Below are 15,204 nucleotides of genomic sequence, written 5' to 3' on the forward strand. Positions count from 1 at the left end.
CTAAAGAGATTTTTATTTGTTCTGTATTTAGTAGCCTAGCACCTACAACACTGCCTAAAATATAACAAAAACTCAGTCTTTGCTGAATAAAAGAATCACTTCTATTAGTTAATTAGTTTGAAACTTGTTTATTTAAAAAACTTAACCATAGAGTGTACTTTAAATTTTCCAAAACTCCCAAAGTTTCCACTGAAGTTTCAAATAATTTGTATACTTTCAACAGACCACTCCAAATCAAATGTCCAATCCTATTCCTATTCCTTCAACCGCCACAATGAGTAATGTCAGTCTTTCCCTGTTGCTACTCTGATTTGGATGTCCCTTAGTTTTTCAAATGTATTAATCCTGATGATTTTTACAATCATTTTTTTCAAGTTTCTCAATGTGAGAAATTTGTTTCGGAAAAATTTTTTTGAGACGGGTCTTGCTCTGTTGCCCAGGCTGGAATGCAGTAACATGATCACAGCTCACTGAAGCCTCAAACTCCTGAGCTCAAGGGATCCTCCCACCTCGACTCCCGAGTAGCTGGAACTAGAGGTGTGCACAACCACGCCTAGCAAATTTTTTAAAATTTTCTGTAGAGACTGGGTATTGCTATATTGCCCAGGCTGGTCTTGAACTCCTGGCCTTGTGATCTTCCCATCTCAGCCTCCCAAAGTGCTGGGAATGCAAGCATGAGCCACCACACCCAGCGATATTACATTTTTTATGCAGGCAGCTACCACGCAGAAATATAAAAACGACTATGAGAGCTGAAACCATGCAAAGCAATCTTAATGATCAAAGAGAAAAATTAAAATTGTTCCATGATCTTTTTCTGTCAAAACACTTGAAACGTTAAAAACTCTGTCAGTTTGGCCAGGCGCAGTGGCTCACACCTGTAATCCCAGCATTTTGGGAGGCCGAGGTGGGCTGATCACCTGAGGTCGGGAGTTTGAGACCAGCCTGACCAACATGGAGAAACCCCCTCTCTACTAAAAATACAAAATTAGCTGGCCTTGGTGGACCATGCCTGTAATCCCAGCTACTCAGGAGGCAGGAGAATCACTTGAACCTGGAAGGCGGAGGTTGTGGTGAGCCAAAATCATGCCACTGCATTCCAACCTGGGCAACAAGAGCGAAACTCCATCTCAAAAACAAAAACAAAAAAACTCTGTCAGTTTAAATGTGTAGGGAAATGAAAAAATATTGTATAACTAATATTTGCTTACTATGTTATAATTTAAAATGTGAGAATCAAACGGTTTTATTTATTTGTAAAAAATCTACCAGGAATATGGCTGGGCACAGTGGTACATGCCTGTAACCCCAGCACTTTGGTATGCCATGGCAGGCGGATGACTTGAGGTCAGGAGTTCAAGGCCAGCCAGGCGAACATGGTAAAACCCTGTCTCTACTAAAAATACAAAAATTAGCCAGGCATGGTAGCACATGCCTGTAATCCCAGCTACTTGGGAGGCTGAGGCAGAAGAATCACTTGAACCTGGGAGACAGAGGTTGCAGTGAGCCGAGATTATGCCACTGCACTCCAGCCTGGGTGACAGAGCGAGACTTCGCCTCAAATTAAAAAACAAAAAAACCCTACCAGGAGTAGACAGTGCCTGCCTTTGTCTTTTCCTATGTAACTTGTGATACAGAATAAGCAACTTTTCCATGCCTTAACAAATTGTCAGCCGAGCACAGTGGCTCACACCTATAATCCCAGCATTTTGGGAAGCCAAGGTGGGTGGATCACCTGAGGTCAGGAGTTCAAGACTAGCCTGGCCAACGTGGTGAAACCCTGTCTCTACTAAAAATACAAAAATTAGCCAGGCATGGTGGCACGTGCCTATAGTCACAGCTACTTGGGAGGCTGAGGCAGGAGCATCACTTGAACCCGGGAGGCAGAGGTTGCAGTGAGCCAAGGTTGCACAACTGCACTCCAGCCTGGGCGACAGAGTGAGACTCCGTCTCAAAAAAAAAAAAAAAAAAAAAAAAAAAAAAAAAAAAAATTGCCACAATCCCTTCTAAATTTGAATTGGCTTCCTAAATTATACCCCTTGCTCTTTCAATCTTGTGAGTATCTCAATGAGTTGTGTTACTGTGAAATTTGTACCAGTATCACTTCCACTATGACATTCGTCTTTTTGTTACAACATTTTCCTAATTTATGTTTGTAAGTTTGTCTTCACTGAATTCTTCAGGTGACATATCTACACACTCCCCTTTATGGCCACTTGGAGATCCTATGTCTTTCATCGCCTAAGTTAATGATGGGCTGCATTCCAAAAAAGACCTATTCCATCAACATGTTAAATAGCTAATGATCATAATTACCTGCCTTAAGTAATCTCTGGAATCTGGGCACAAATTTCACAGCAGCATCCCTATCTGTTCTAGCATCTTTACCAGAAAACTTATCAATAATCCATGACCATTCTGAAATGATCAAACCAGCCTTTACTGGCAACAGGAAGTCCTTCTGTTGGCTTGTAATTAGTTTTCTTTCAGTGCAATAACTAACTTCAATAATTCAGCCTGAATGCTAGCCAAACTGACTAGGGTCTGTTCTTAATACAATTTATTTAAATTACACGATAAAGCTATCTATTTATTTATTTATTTTTTGAGACAGAGTTTCGCTCTTGTTGCCTAGGCTGGAGGGCAATGGTGCAATCTCGGCTTACTGTAGCCTCCACCTCCCGGGTTCAAGCGATTCTCTTGGCTCAGCCTCCTGAGTAGTTGGCATTACAGGTGCCGCCTTCACACCTGGCTAATTTTTTGTGTTTTTAGCAGAGACAGGGTTTCACCATGTTGGCCAAGCTGATCTCGAACCCCTGACCTCAGGTGATCCACCTGCCTCGGCCTCCCAAAGTGCTGGGATTATAGGCCTGAGCCACCACACCTGGCTGAAGCAATTTCACTTTTTTTTTTTTTTTTTTTTTTTGAGATGAAGTCTCGCTCTTGTCCCCCAGGCTGGAGTGCAATGGCACGATCTCGGCTCACTGCAACCTACACCTCCCAGGTTCAAGTGATTCTCCTGCCTCAGCCTCCCAAGTAGCTGGGATTACAGGCGCCTGCCACCATGCCTGGCTAATTTTTGTATTTTCAGTAGAGACAGGGTTTCACCATGTTGGCCAGGCTGGTGTCGAACTCCTGACCTCAGGTGATCCATCTGCCTCAGCCTCCCAAAGTGCTAGGATTACAGGCGTGAGCCACCGGTTGAATTTTTTCAATACAGTTCATACTGTAATTACATGCAGGCCTAGCTCTTGTCCTATCTTCACTTACCTGTCACCGTTTTTGAATCGTCTAATCACATCTAATTTTTCAGTTCCTGTGTTATCACTTTTGATTCCTTTTCTGAACTTTCATCTTTTTTTTGCAAATTCTCTCCTCTTGAGTATCCATTTTTATAAAATGTCACATGAGTTTATAATTGGAAGACAAGGATGCAACACAACTACACACTTTGCTGTCTGTGTATGAACTAAATAACAGATACAGAGTGACAAACTCCAACACAGACTCTGAAAGAAGTGATGTGATTAGTCACTGTTTGTGACAGACATCTGCTAATTACATAGTAATTTGTTAACACAAGAGCTAGCACTGAAGTTTATACTTCATGCAATTGCTTACAGTTAATATACCATGGTAAATGAAGTATGAACTGTGTTGTTAGAGAACTGGCATTTAAACCTTGGCAACTGAAATTCAAGCATATCAGAACAAAATAAAAGTGAGGACTAACTTACTATTACACATTTGCTACCAAATATACAGTAGGTCTTGAGAAAGACCACTAATTTCAATACTGTAATATTCTAGTCACTGTTCTGCTACTAACAAACAAAGCTTAAGGGAGAAACTTAACTCCTCTGGGACTCAATTTCTTCTACCCATATAATGAATATATAATAAAGTTGGGCTACATAATCCTAAAAACTCTCTCCAAACATTCAAATTTAATGCTCACAATTCACTCTCAAGCTAGGCATAAACTAAAACCTCAAATTAGTATTATATAATGGACACTGAATACTTGTTAAGAAAACTATAAAAAGTAGGTCTAATTCTCTCTCCACAAAGTATTTCTTTTTAATTAAATGACTTTTTAAGACAAATAACAATAATTTTTTTTTTTTTTTCCCAGACAGGGACTCACTCTATCACCCAGGCCAGAGTGCAGTGGCATGATCTTTGCTCACCACACCCTTGAACTCCTGGGCGCCAGCAATCCTTCCGTCTCAGCCTCCTGAGTAGTTGGGACTACAGGTACATCCAGTGAATTTTTTCCTTTGTTTTTTTGTAGAGATAGGGTCTCACTGTTGCCAATTCTGGTCCCAAACCCCCAGGCTAAAGCGATCCTCCCAACTCAGCCTCCCAAAATGCTAGGGTTACAGGGGTGAGCCTGACTTTTTAAGACATTAACAATTCTTCCTTTAAAAAAGAAGCAAATACATCTTCTTTTCGCATTTTTATTCATTTCAAAATTTATGTAAAGTTAATTAAACAAAATGATTAGTTCCCAGAAATTATACTGACATAAACTAAAAACAGGCTTGGTTTCTCCATCAAAAAAAGACTGGCTAACTGTCAACCTGCTGTAGGTACACTTATTGTCTGTAATACACATTTCATGTGCTGTTAGTAATTTTTTTTAGTAGAACTTTTTTTAAATGTTATATAAAATAAAAACCAAAGTTCTACGTAGAAGCAATGGAGTTAAGTTGCATTTTACAACTCATAATTGTATAAAATAAAGCAACTGAATTACATTCAAGTTCAGAAAAAAACTTAACAAGCCAGCTACTAAAAATGTTCTATTGAAGTTTTGCAAAACATATCTTTTGAGTGTTAAATTTACATTATATATTTTAATGAAAAAACTTGTTTGAATAGCTACAATAACCTGATAAACATAAAATAGTCAAAATGTATCACTGAATATAGAGAACAGAGTCCATTACTGAGAAAATAGCTTTAAAAAAAAAAAAAAGGCCATCACCTTAAAATTACTTTTTTTTTTTTTGAGATGGATTCTTGCTCTTGTCACCCATGGAGTCAGTGGCGTGATCTTGGCTCATTGCAACCTCTGCCTCCTGGGTTAAAGCAATTCTCTTGCCTCAGCCTCCCAAGTAGCTGGGATTACAGATGCGCACCACCACACCTGGCTAATTTTTGTATTTTTAATAGAGACAGGGTTTCACCATGTTGGCCAGGCTGGTCTTGAACTCCTGACCTCAGACGATACGCCTGCCTCGGCCTCCCAAAGTGCTAGGATTAGTCATGAGCCACCGCGCCGAGCCAAAATTATTTTTTTAATGACTTCTTTTCACAAAAGTTAAGGATAGAAATCAAACTACCCCAGCAAAAAAAAAAAATCATTTTTGAATACTTAATGTCTCCCTTTCAATCTGCAAGTGTAAAGTACTGTATTTACCCTTAAAAGTAAACTGGGGCTGGGCGCAGTGGCTCACACCTGTAATCCCAGCACTTTGGGAGGCTGAGGTGGGTGGATCACTTGAGGTCAGGAGTTCAAGACCAGCCTGGCCAACATGGTGAAACCCCATTTCTATTAAAAATACAAAAATTAGCCAGGTGTGGTGGCGTGCGCCTGTAACCCCAGCTAGTCAGGAGGCTGAGGCAGGAGAATCACTGGAACCCGGGAGGCGGAGGTTGCAGTGAGCTGAGATTGCGCCACTGCACGCCAGCCTGGGAGACAGAGCAAGACTCCGTCTCAAAAACGAAAGTAAACTAATTTTTTTGAGGGAAAGAAAAATAAACTATAGTTTTTGTCATGAAGTTTACTAGTCCAAAATAATGTATAGAATTGTTTACTAAGTTTGAAGAATCAGGAATATTTATGATAAAATCCATGGCATTCCTCAAAGAAACTATTTTCAGTGCTTCCTAAAGTCTATAGCAAACACAATGTAAACCATAAAACTTACAACTAAAACAACAAATAAAAGTTTTCTCAATTATTTAAGGTAAAAATAAAAACCTTGGACTGCTTCTCTCCAATTAGTGATACCTAAAGTTAAGAGGTGTGAGTTTTCAGGAACTAAGAGTATGTGAATGACCTCTAGTCAGCAAATGGTTGCTAGGCTCTATTTTAAACTTAGGCCCAGTTAGCCACTTGGGATCCAACTTCAAAGACTGGCTCTTTCAGGCTCACATTTGTTCACATAGATCATATTATATACGCCTTTAAAATACAATATACATTTTTAACATAAATTTTTAAAATAAAAATCCCAATAATAAAGGCTTCATTTTAGCCAATACACACAACCTTTACAATCTTCCAACTTCTAAGACTGTCACTGCAAATAAAAGTGACAGAGGCCAGGTGAGGTGGCTCACACCTGTAATCTCAGCACTTTGGGAGACCGAGCTGGGTGGATCATCTGAGCTCAGGAGTTTGAGACCAACCTGGGCAACCTGGTGAAAACCCATATTTACTAAAATACAAAAAATTAGCCAGGTGTGGTGGCGCCCGCCTGCAGTCCCAGCTACTCGCGAGGCTGAGGCACGAGAATCATTTGAGCCTAGGAGGTGGAGGTTGCAGTGAGCTGAGATCATGCTACTACACTCCAGCTTGGGCTACAGAGTGAGACTCTGTCTCAAAAAAAAAAAAAAGAAAAAGAAAAAGTGACAGATAAAAGTTTACCTTTAAAATACTTAAGACAGGCTGGGTGCAGTGGCTCACGCCTGTAATCTCAACACTTTGGGAGGCCAAGGCAGGGAGATCACTTGAGGTCAGGAGTTTGAGACCTGCCTGGCCAACATAGTGAAACCCCGTATTTAATAATAATAAAAATGTTAGCCGGGGCGGGGCACAGTGGCTCACACCTGTAATCCCAGCACTTTCGGAAGCTGAGGCGGGTGGATCACCTGAGGTCAGGAGTTCCAGACCAGCCTGGGCAACATGGTGATACCCTGTCTCTACTAAAAACACAAAAATTGGCCAGCTGTGGTGGCACGTGCCTCTAGTCCCAGCTACTCGGGAGGCTGTGGCAGGAGAATCACTTGAACTCAGGAGGCAGACATTACAGTGAGCTAAGATAGTGCCACTGCATTCCAATCTGGGTGACAGAGTGAGACTCCGTCTCCAAAAACAATAATAATAATAAAATAAATTAGCCAGGTATGGTGGCACACACCTGTAATCCCAGCTACTCAGAAAGCTGAGGCACAAGAATCACTTGAACCCGGGAGGCGGAGGTTGTAGTCAGCCAAGATTGCGCCACTGCACTCCAGCCTGGGCAACAGAGTGAGACTCTGTCTCAAAAAAGGAAGGAAGGGAGGGAAGGAGGGAGAGAAAGAAGGGAAAGAAAGAAAGAAAAGAAAGAAGGGAAAGAAGAGAAAGAAAGAAGGAAAGAAAAAGAAAAAAACTTAAGATAGACATTTGCTGCCACATAATTTGAACAATAAAAAAGTACTTTAAAATCCCACTGCAGGGAAATGGTTAATTTATTAAGACAGATTATACACAAAATTCTATGCAGACTTTAAAAAGAATAAGGTAGAGGGTTCTGGAGATGGATGGTGTTAATAGTAGCACAACAATGCGAATGTACTTAATGCCACTGAATTATACACCTAAAAATGGTTAAATGGAAGATTTTATGTTATGCATATTTTATCACAATAAAGGTATAAAAAGGTATATTATTTATGGCATCAGAGTTCCAGAAGCAGAGGAGAAAGACTGCAGAGCAGAAAAAATATCTGAAGAAATAATGGCTGAAAACTTCCCAAATTTGATGAAAGACAGATATCTGCAGATTCAAGAAGCTAAGCAAACGTCAAACAGGAAAACCCAAAGATATATACACCAAGACACTCATAATCAAACTGCCAAAACCTAAACAACAACAACAAAAAAAATCTTTAAACAGTCAGAGACAAACAACACATTACTTATAACTACAGACTTTCCATCAGAAACCATGGATGCCAAAAGAAAGAAAAACAGGCAGGGTATGGTGGCTCATGACTGTAATGCCAGCACTTTAGGAGGCCAAGATGGGAGGATCACTTGAGCCCAAAGTTTGAGGCTGCAGTGAGCTAGGATCACCACTGCACTCCAGCCTGGGTGACAGAGTGAGACCTCGTCCCGAAAAAAAAGGAAAAAGAAAAAGAAAGGCTCTTCATACAAAAGTGAAATAATATCAGAAGAAAATGTAGAAAACTGCAAATGAAGAGCAACAGAAATAATAAATATCTGAATAAATATAACTATTTCTACATATAGACTATTGTTTTATTTTTCACTTCTTTTTTTTTTTTTTTTTTTTTTGAGACGGAGTCTTGCTCTGTCACCCAGGCTGGAGTGCAGTGGCCCGATCTCGGCTCACTGCAAGCTCTGCCTCCCGGGTTCACGCCATTCTCCTGCCTCAGCCTCTCCGAGTAGCTGGGACTACAAGCGCCCGCCACCACGTCCGGCTAATTTTTTTGTATTTTTAGTAGAGACAGGGTTTCACTATGGTCTCGATCTCCTGACCTCGTGATCCGACCGCCTCGGCCTCCCAAAGTGCTGGGATTACAAGCGTGAGCCACCGCGCCCGGCTATTTTTCACTCTTTAACCTACGTTTAACAGTGGAGTGTAAAAGTTATTATATTAAAGGGTTTTCAATATATACATATATGGCAACTACAACACAAAAGGGAGAGTAAAACAGCCCTCCAAATTCATCATCTAGATCTCACTTGAAGTGACTTTTTTTTGGAGACACGGTCTCCCTCTGTCACTCAGACTAGGGTACAGTGGTACGCTCATGGCTCAGTGCTGGGATTACAGAATGAGCCACCATACCAGGCCTGAAGTGATAAAATACTGATTCTAAGAAGCCAGTCCCAAAACATTATATACTACAGGAGTTCATTTATGACCTTTTTTTTTTTTGAGACAAGAGTGTTGCTCTTATTGCCCAGGCTGGAGTGCAATGGCGTGATCTCGGCTCACTGAAACCTCCACCTCCTGAGTTCAAGCGATTCTCATACTTCAGCCCCTTGAGTAGCTGGGATTACAGGTGCATGCCACCAGGCCTAGCTAATTTTTTGTGTTTTTAGTAGAGACGGGGTTTCACCATGTTGCCCAGGCTGGTCTCAAACTCCTGACCTCAGGTGATCCGCCCACCTCAGTCTCCCAAAGTGCTGGGATTACAGGCGTGAGCAACAGTGCCTGGCCTTCTCACTTACGACATTTTCAAAAACACAAAACTATAGCGACAGATAACACTACAGTGGCAGCCAGTGCCTAAGGGTGAATAGAGGCTATGACTACAAAAGAAAGCACCCCAAAAATGGGGTGATAGAAGCATATCCTGTTTGTGATGGTGCTTGTAAGAATCTATGTGTGTGTTTAAAATTCAATCAACTATGCACCAAATGTCAAAAAAGGAATTTTATAGATTTTCATACTCGTGTGAATTAGAAAAAGAAAAAAGAGGCCGAAAGCGGTGGCTCACACCTGTAATCCTAGCACTTTGGGAGGCCGAGGCAGACAAATCACCTGAGGTCAGGAGCTCGAAACCAACCTGGCCAACGTGGTAAAACCTTGTCTCTACTAAAAATACAAAATTAGCTGTGCATGATGGTGCATGCCTGTAATTCCAGCTACTCGGGAGGCTGAAGCAGGAGAATCAGTTGAATCTGGGAGGTAGAGGTTGCAGTGAGCTGAGACTGTGACATTGCACTCCAGCCTGGGCAACAAGAGCAAAACTCCATCTCAAAAAAAAAAAAAAGGAAAGAAAAGAAAAAAGGAATTTTAGCATACATTCATTTAAAAAATAAAATACATATGTATGCAAGATAAATTTATGTATAATTGTAAATAAATACAGTGAGCAGTAAAACTGCAAGAGATTTTTATCTTTTCTGTATACCTTTTTATTTATTTTTATTTATTTATTTTCACTTGTATCAAGAATTACTATCAAACTCCACTCACTGGATCAGAGACCCTTGTGATATTATGAAAAACTTGCCCCTCATGTAGCACACTACCTACACTTGTGAGCTTATACCTTTTTAAATCTTTCAAATCATCTACAACAATGCTGCCTTTATACTAAAAGTAAGACATTCAAAGATAACCACAAAATGGTTGGATGCGGTGGCTCACGCCTGTAATCCCAACACTTTGGGAGGCCGAGGCAGGTAGATCACTGGAAGTCAGGAATTCGAGACCAGCCTGGCCAACATGGTGAAACCCTGCCTCTACTAAAAAAAGCTACAAACATTAGCCAGGCATGGTGGTGGGTGCCTTAATCTCAGCTACTGAGGAGGCCTGAGGCAGGAGAAATGCTTGAACCTGGGAGGCGGAGGTAGCAGTGAGCCGAGATCGCGCCGTTGCACTCTAGACCCTGGGCGAAAAGAGTGAAACTCTGTCTCAAAAAAAAAAAAAAAAAAGCAACACAAGAAAACCCACAAAATACTTAAGTTTCTTTAAGAAGATGTCCCTTAAATATAGTTATCTCATAGAATTATTTGAAAAATAAATAAATCAGAATATTCTAAAGTAGAGTTTTTGTGTGTGTGTTTTTTTTTTTAAGACAGAGTCTCACTCTGTCAGCCAGGCTGGACTACAGTGGTGCGATCATAGCTCACTGTAGCCTCAAGCTCCTAGGCTCAAGCAATCACCATAAAGTATTTTGAGATCTCAAATATAAAGTGTAATTACAAAGGCAGACAACTGCCTTCTCCAATCCATCCCTAAAAATTTACTAACAAAACAATTACAAGGTTTTTAAAGAGACAGATGAGACAGGATAACCTATGTGTAACCTTTTTCTCATGTGTAATCTCCCCTTTCAGAATATATAATCATTATACACACATAAATGATCAGTACAAAGCCAAATATTAGACCAAATTATTCTGACTAAATTCTTTATTGCTCAATTACCTAAAACAATTTTATCCTTTCCTTACAAGTCTAAGGAACAAATCTAAGGCAATGCTCAGCACAACTTAAAGGACAAATATGTATTTGTTGAATACGTAATGCAAACACAAATTTTCTTAAAATTTAAGAAAAACATTTCTGTCTATATCAAATAAGCTAAATTTACAAAAATGCATTCAAAGAATAAAGTTTATTTAAATAACTCATTTTCATAAAGATCCCCAAACTTGTACCATGTAGAACCAAATTATAAAATTAACGTTATAAAATGTCAACAATTAAGTCATCTTGTTTCATTTCTCAGATTCAATGAGGTTGGCATCCATATTTCGTCAAGAAGGCATCTGTGCTATAGAACCTCTCTCAAACCCATCCACCATTTCTCCCCAAATTCACATACCATTCTAACATGTCTTCCATTTTCTGTCACTCACACCACTTTTCCTCTTTCAAACAAGGCTGTCTGCTCTAATCTTTCAACTTGCTATGTCAATTATTTGGTATTATTGTTTTGCATGAATCTTCCAAAAGCAAAAAATTTCCTTTTATCATCCACTTTCTTTGTTTTGTTTTCTGAGACAGGGTCTCACTCTGTCACCCAGGCTGGAGAGCAGTGGCATGATCTCGGCTCACTGCAACCCCCACCCCCCAGGTTCAAGCAAACCTCCCACCTCAGCCTCCTGAGTAGCTGGGACTACAGGCATGTGCCACCATGCCCAGCTAATTTTTGTACTTTTGGTAGAGACAGGGTTTCGCCATGTTGCCCAGGATGGTCTCGAACTGCTGAGCTCAAGTGCTTTCATCCCTCTTGGCCTCCCAAAGAGCTGGGATTACAGGCGTGAACCACCACACCCGTCTTATCATCCACTCTTAACTACGAAAACTCACTTTGATTCTAGTACTTCAAGCGGAATACTAAAGTAGACTAGTTCAGGTGACTAGGGTTTTAGACTAGCTCAACAACCAAATTATGAGAGATTGGGCCTAAAAGTCTGAAATTTCTCAATGAATGAACTCCTATTTCTCAAGCACCTAGCATGGGATAGACAGTTTGTATATACCATTGTATTTCATTTGTGTGGGACACAGTAGGTGTACTCTGTACATATTATTAAGTGAATAAACTACCTTAAAATTAAGTACTATGGTCAGGTGCAGTGGCTCATGCCTGTAATCCCAGCACTTTGGGAGGCTGAGGTAGGTGGATCACTTGAGGTCAGGAGTACAAGACCAGCCTGGCCAACATGGTGAAACCCCATTTCTACTAAAAATACAAAAATTAGCCAGGTGTGGTGATACATGCCTGCAGTCCCAGCTACTCAGGAGGCTGAGGCAGGATAATTGCTTGAACCCAGCAGGTGGAGGATGCAGTGAGCCAAGATTGAGCCACTGCACTCCAGCCTGGGCGATATCGAGATTCCATCTCAAAAAAATTAAAAAATTAGCCGGGTGTGGTGGCAGGCGCCTGTAATCCCAGCTACTTGGGAGGCTGAGGCAGGTGAATCACTTGAAACCGGGAGGCGGAGGTTGCAGTGAGCCGAGATTGCACCACTGCACTCCAGCCTGGGGGGACGGGAGCGAGACTTCGTCTCAAAAAATAGTAATAAAAATAATTTAAAATTTTTTTTAAACAATTAAAATTTTTTTAAAGCACTGCATGTGTTTGCAGATACACAAAAAAACATCATTTACCTTCTAAGTGAATTCTCTTTGTCCAAGGCTACCCATGTGATGTCACAGCCAGACACTGTACCAAGGTACAGGGGTTTTTACACTGCATTCATACCCTGAAAGCTTTCTAAACTGCACAGCACTAAAACCTAAACCTACCAAGTTTTCACTACCAATCCAGTGTTTTCTCCCCTTACTCTAATGTGGACTTTTATGTTCAAATTCAGTTAGTCTCTCTATCATGCCTACTAAATGATCCTACTAAGAATTCAAAAGATGAAAGTAATTTTAAAGATAATTTAGTATGAACAGAGATCTCTCATTTTAGAGATGAGGAAAAAGAAATCACCCAAGGACATTCAGAGAGTTAACATGCCCAGTTCAGTCAGTTAGCCAATGGTTATTTATTGCATATTTGCCTGCTACAAATCAGGTACAAACAGTGCTGGTCTGCATTAAAACTATGTTAAAACAGATCTGAAAATGAAGCATTTCTGTACTTTTCATAGTTTATCAGGAAATGTAGATATTACACAAACAATTACATAGTTAGATGAATGGTATCATGGGGAAGAAGAAAATGCTATGAAATTTATTTAGCAGTGACTTAACCTAGTCTATAAATTTAAAAGGTGGCCGGGAGCGGTGGCTCACGCCTGTAATCCCAGCACTTTGGGAGGCCGAGGCGGGCGGATCACGAGGTCAGGAGATCAAGACCATGGTGAAACCCCGTCTCTACTAAAAATACAAAAAATTAGCTGGGCGCAGTGGCGGGCGCCTGTAGTCCCAGCTACTCAGGAGGCTGAGGCAGGAGAATGGTGTGAACCCGGGAGGCGGAGCTTGCAGTGAGCCGAGATTGCGCCACTGCACAGAGCGAGACTCCGTCTCCAAAAAAAATAAATAAAAATAAATAAAAAAAATAAAATAAATTTAAAAGGCATCCATTAGATTAGAAGGATGAAAAAGCATTTGCTATAGGAAAAGGTAAGAAAGTTTTAGTGGAGGAGGTCCACAACAGAAGAAATGGAGTATAGGTGTAAAAGAAACAAGACATAAAATTAAATATATAATCAGGACCATATATGCCTAACCTTGAATGATTTTGAACTTTATCATATGGTTAGTGGAAAGCCACTGAAAAATTTTAAGTAGAGCCATAATGTGATTAAAGAATTTAAAAGATCGCTCTGGAACATCTTATTGTGTTAAAAAGTAAGTAAAGACCAAAAAACTAATGGATATTTTAAAAAATAAAATGAAACAAAACAAAAAGAAGATAGGTTAGAGGAGCTCCCACAGGCTGAATATGGGATAATTTGATTATCAAAATGAATACTGGTAACAATGGATCATGACACACTGATTAAAGAATTCATGAGACCTTACTGATACTTAAAAAATAAACAAGCATTCATAGAAGGAAAACATAAGACAAGGCCCTAAAATATGGTGGAGAAAAAGGAAGGGAGAGAGATAAATGAAATATACTATTCTACAGGTTCTATAAATGATATAATTTTTAAAGATAATAACTTAAAAGATGCATGCTGTAATCTTTACAATAACCTCTAAATACAAAGGAATACATCTAAATACTCAAAATGGAACAGTGAAAAAAATGCAATCTACCTACAATAAGGTAAGAATAAAGAACAAATGGCATCAATAAGACACAAATAAGAAGACAGAAGACTTAAATCCAACTATGTAATTACTACATTAAGTCTAAAAGGAATAAACACAACAATTACAAACTATTGGACTGCAGAAAAAGGTAAAACCCACATAGAGACACAGACTGAAAGTCAAATGGTGGGGAAGGTAACACATGTCAACCCAAACACTAAGCATAAAAAAAACCTGATATTAAATATAACCACATTAATCTCAGATATAGGAGGCCTAAAGAGAAAGTATGCACCCAGCACAGTGGCTCACACCTGTAATCCCAACACTTTGGGAGGCAAAGGAAGGAGGATCACTTGAGGCCTAGAGTTGGAGACCAGCCTGGGCAACAAAGCAAGAAAGACCCCATCTCTACAAAAAATAAGAAAACTCAGCTAGGCACAGTGGTGTGTACCTGTAGTTCCAACTACTTGGGAGGCTGAGATGGAAGGACTGCTGGAGCCCAGGAGTTCGAGGCTGCAGTAAGTTATGATTACGCCACTGCACTCCAGCCTGGGTGACAGCAAGACACTGTCTCTAAAAAAAAAAAAAAAAAAAAAAAAAAGAGAGAGAGAGAAAACATGACAAGAATAGAGTCACTCGGCCAAGCATGGTGGCCCAAGTCTGTAATCCCAACACTTTGAGAGGCTGAGAGATCACTTGAGAAAAAAAATCTTAAAAAAAAAAAGAAAGAAAAAAGAATAGAGTCACTAAATATGATCATCAACAAGACATAACTCTATATGTGAAGCAACTAACAATACCACTTCAAAATACATGAAGCAAAAACAGAACTAGAGAGATAAGTAAAATCTCCAACTGTGACTGCAGATTTATAGTTCTGTCAGTTAGAAAAAGACAAAAAAATAAGTAAGACACAGAAGATTTTTACAGCCCTACCAACCAACTTGACCCAAGTGATATTTATAGAAACATTACACCTAACAACTGTGGTATATGCACTTTT

The 15,204-nt window shown here is 39.9% G+C and overlaps 1 protein-coding gene and 1 non-coding gene across 11 annotated transcripts in view; both read right to left on the bottom strand.

The window, feature by feature from the left end:
- ZMYM4 (zinc finger MYM-type containing 4) overlaps nt 1-15,204 on the bottom strand; it is a 153,844-nt gene that overhangs the window by 103,012 nt on the left and 35,628 nt on the right. The window lies entirely within an intron of this gene.
- On the bottom strand, nt 9,910-10,060 carry LOC129469295 (small nucleolar RNA SNORA62/SNORA6 family). The gene has a single exon (XR_008652984.1). It is a non-coding gene; the product is annotated as a small nucleolar RNA SNORA62/SNORA6 family (small nucleolar RNA).

This window comes from Symphalangus syndactylus, chromosome 12 (assembly GCF_028878055.3).
Source record: "Symphalangus syndactylus isolate Jambi chromosome 12, NHGRI_mSymSyn1-v2.1_pri, whole genome shotgun sequence".
NCBI lineage: Eukaryota > Metazoa > Chordata > Mammalia > Primates > Hylobatidae > Symphalangus > Symphalangus syndactylus.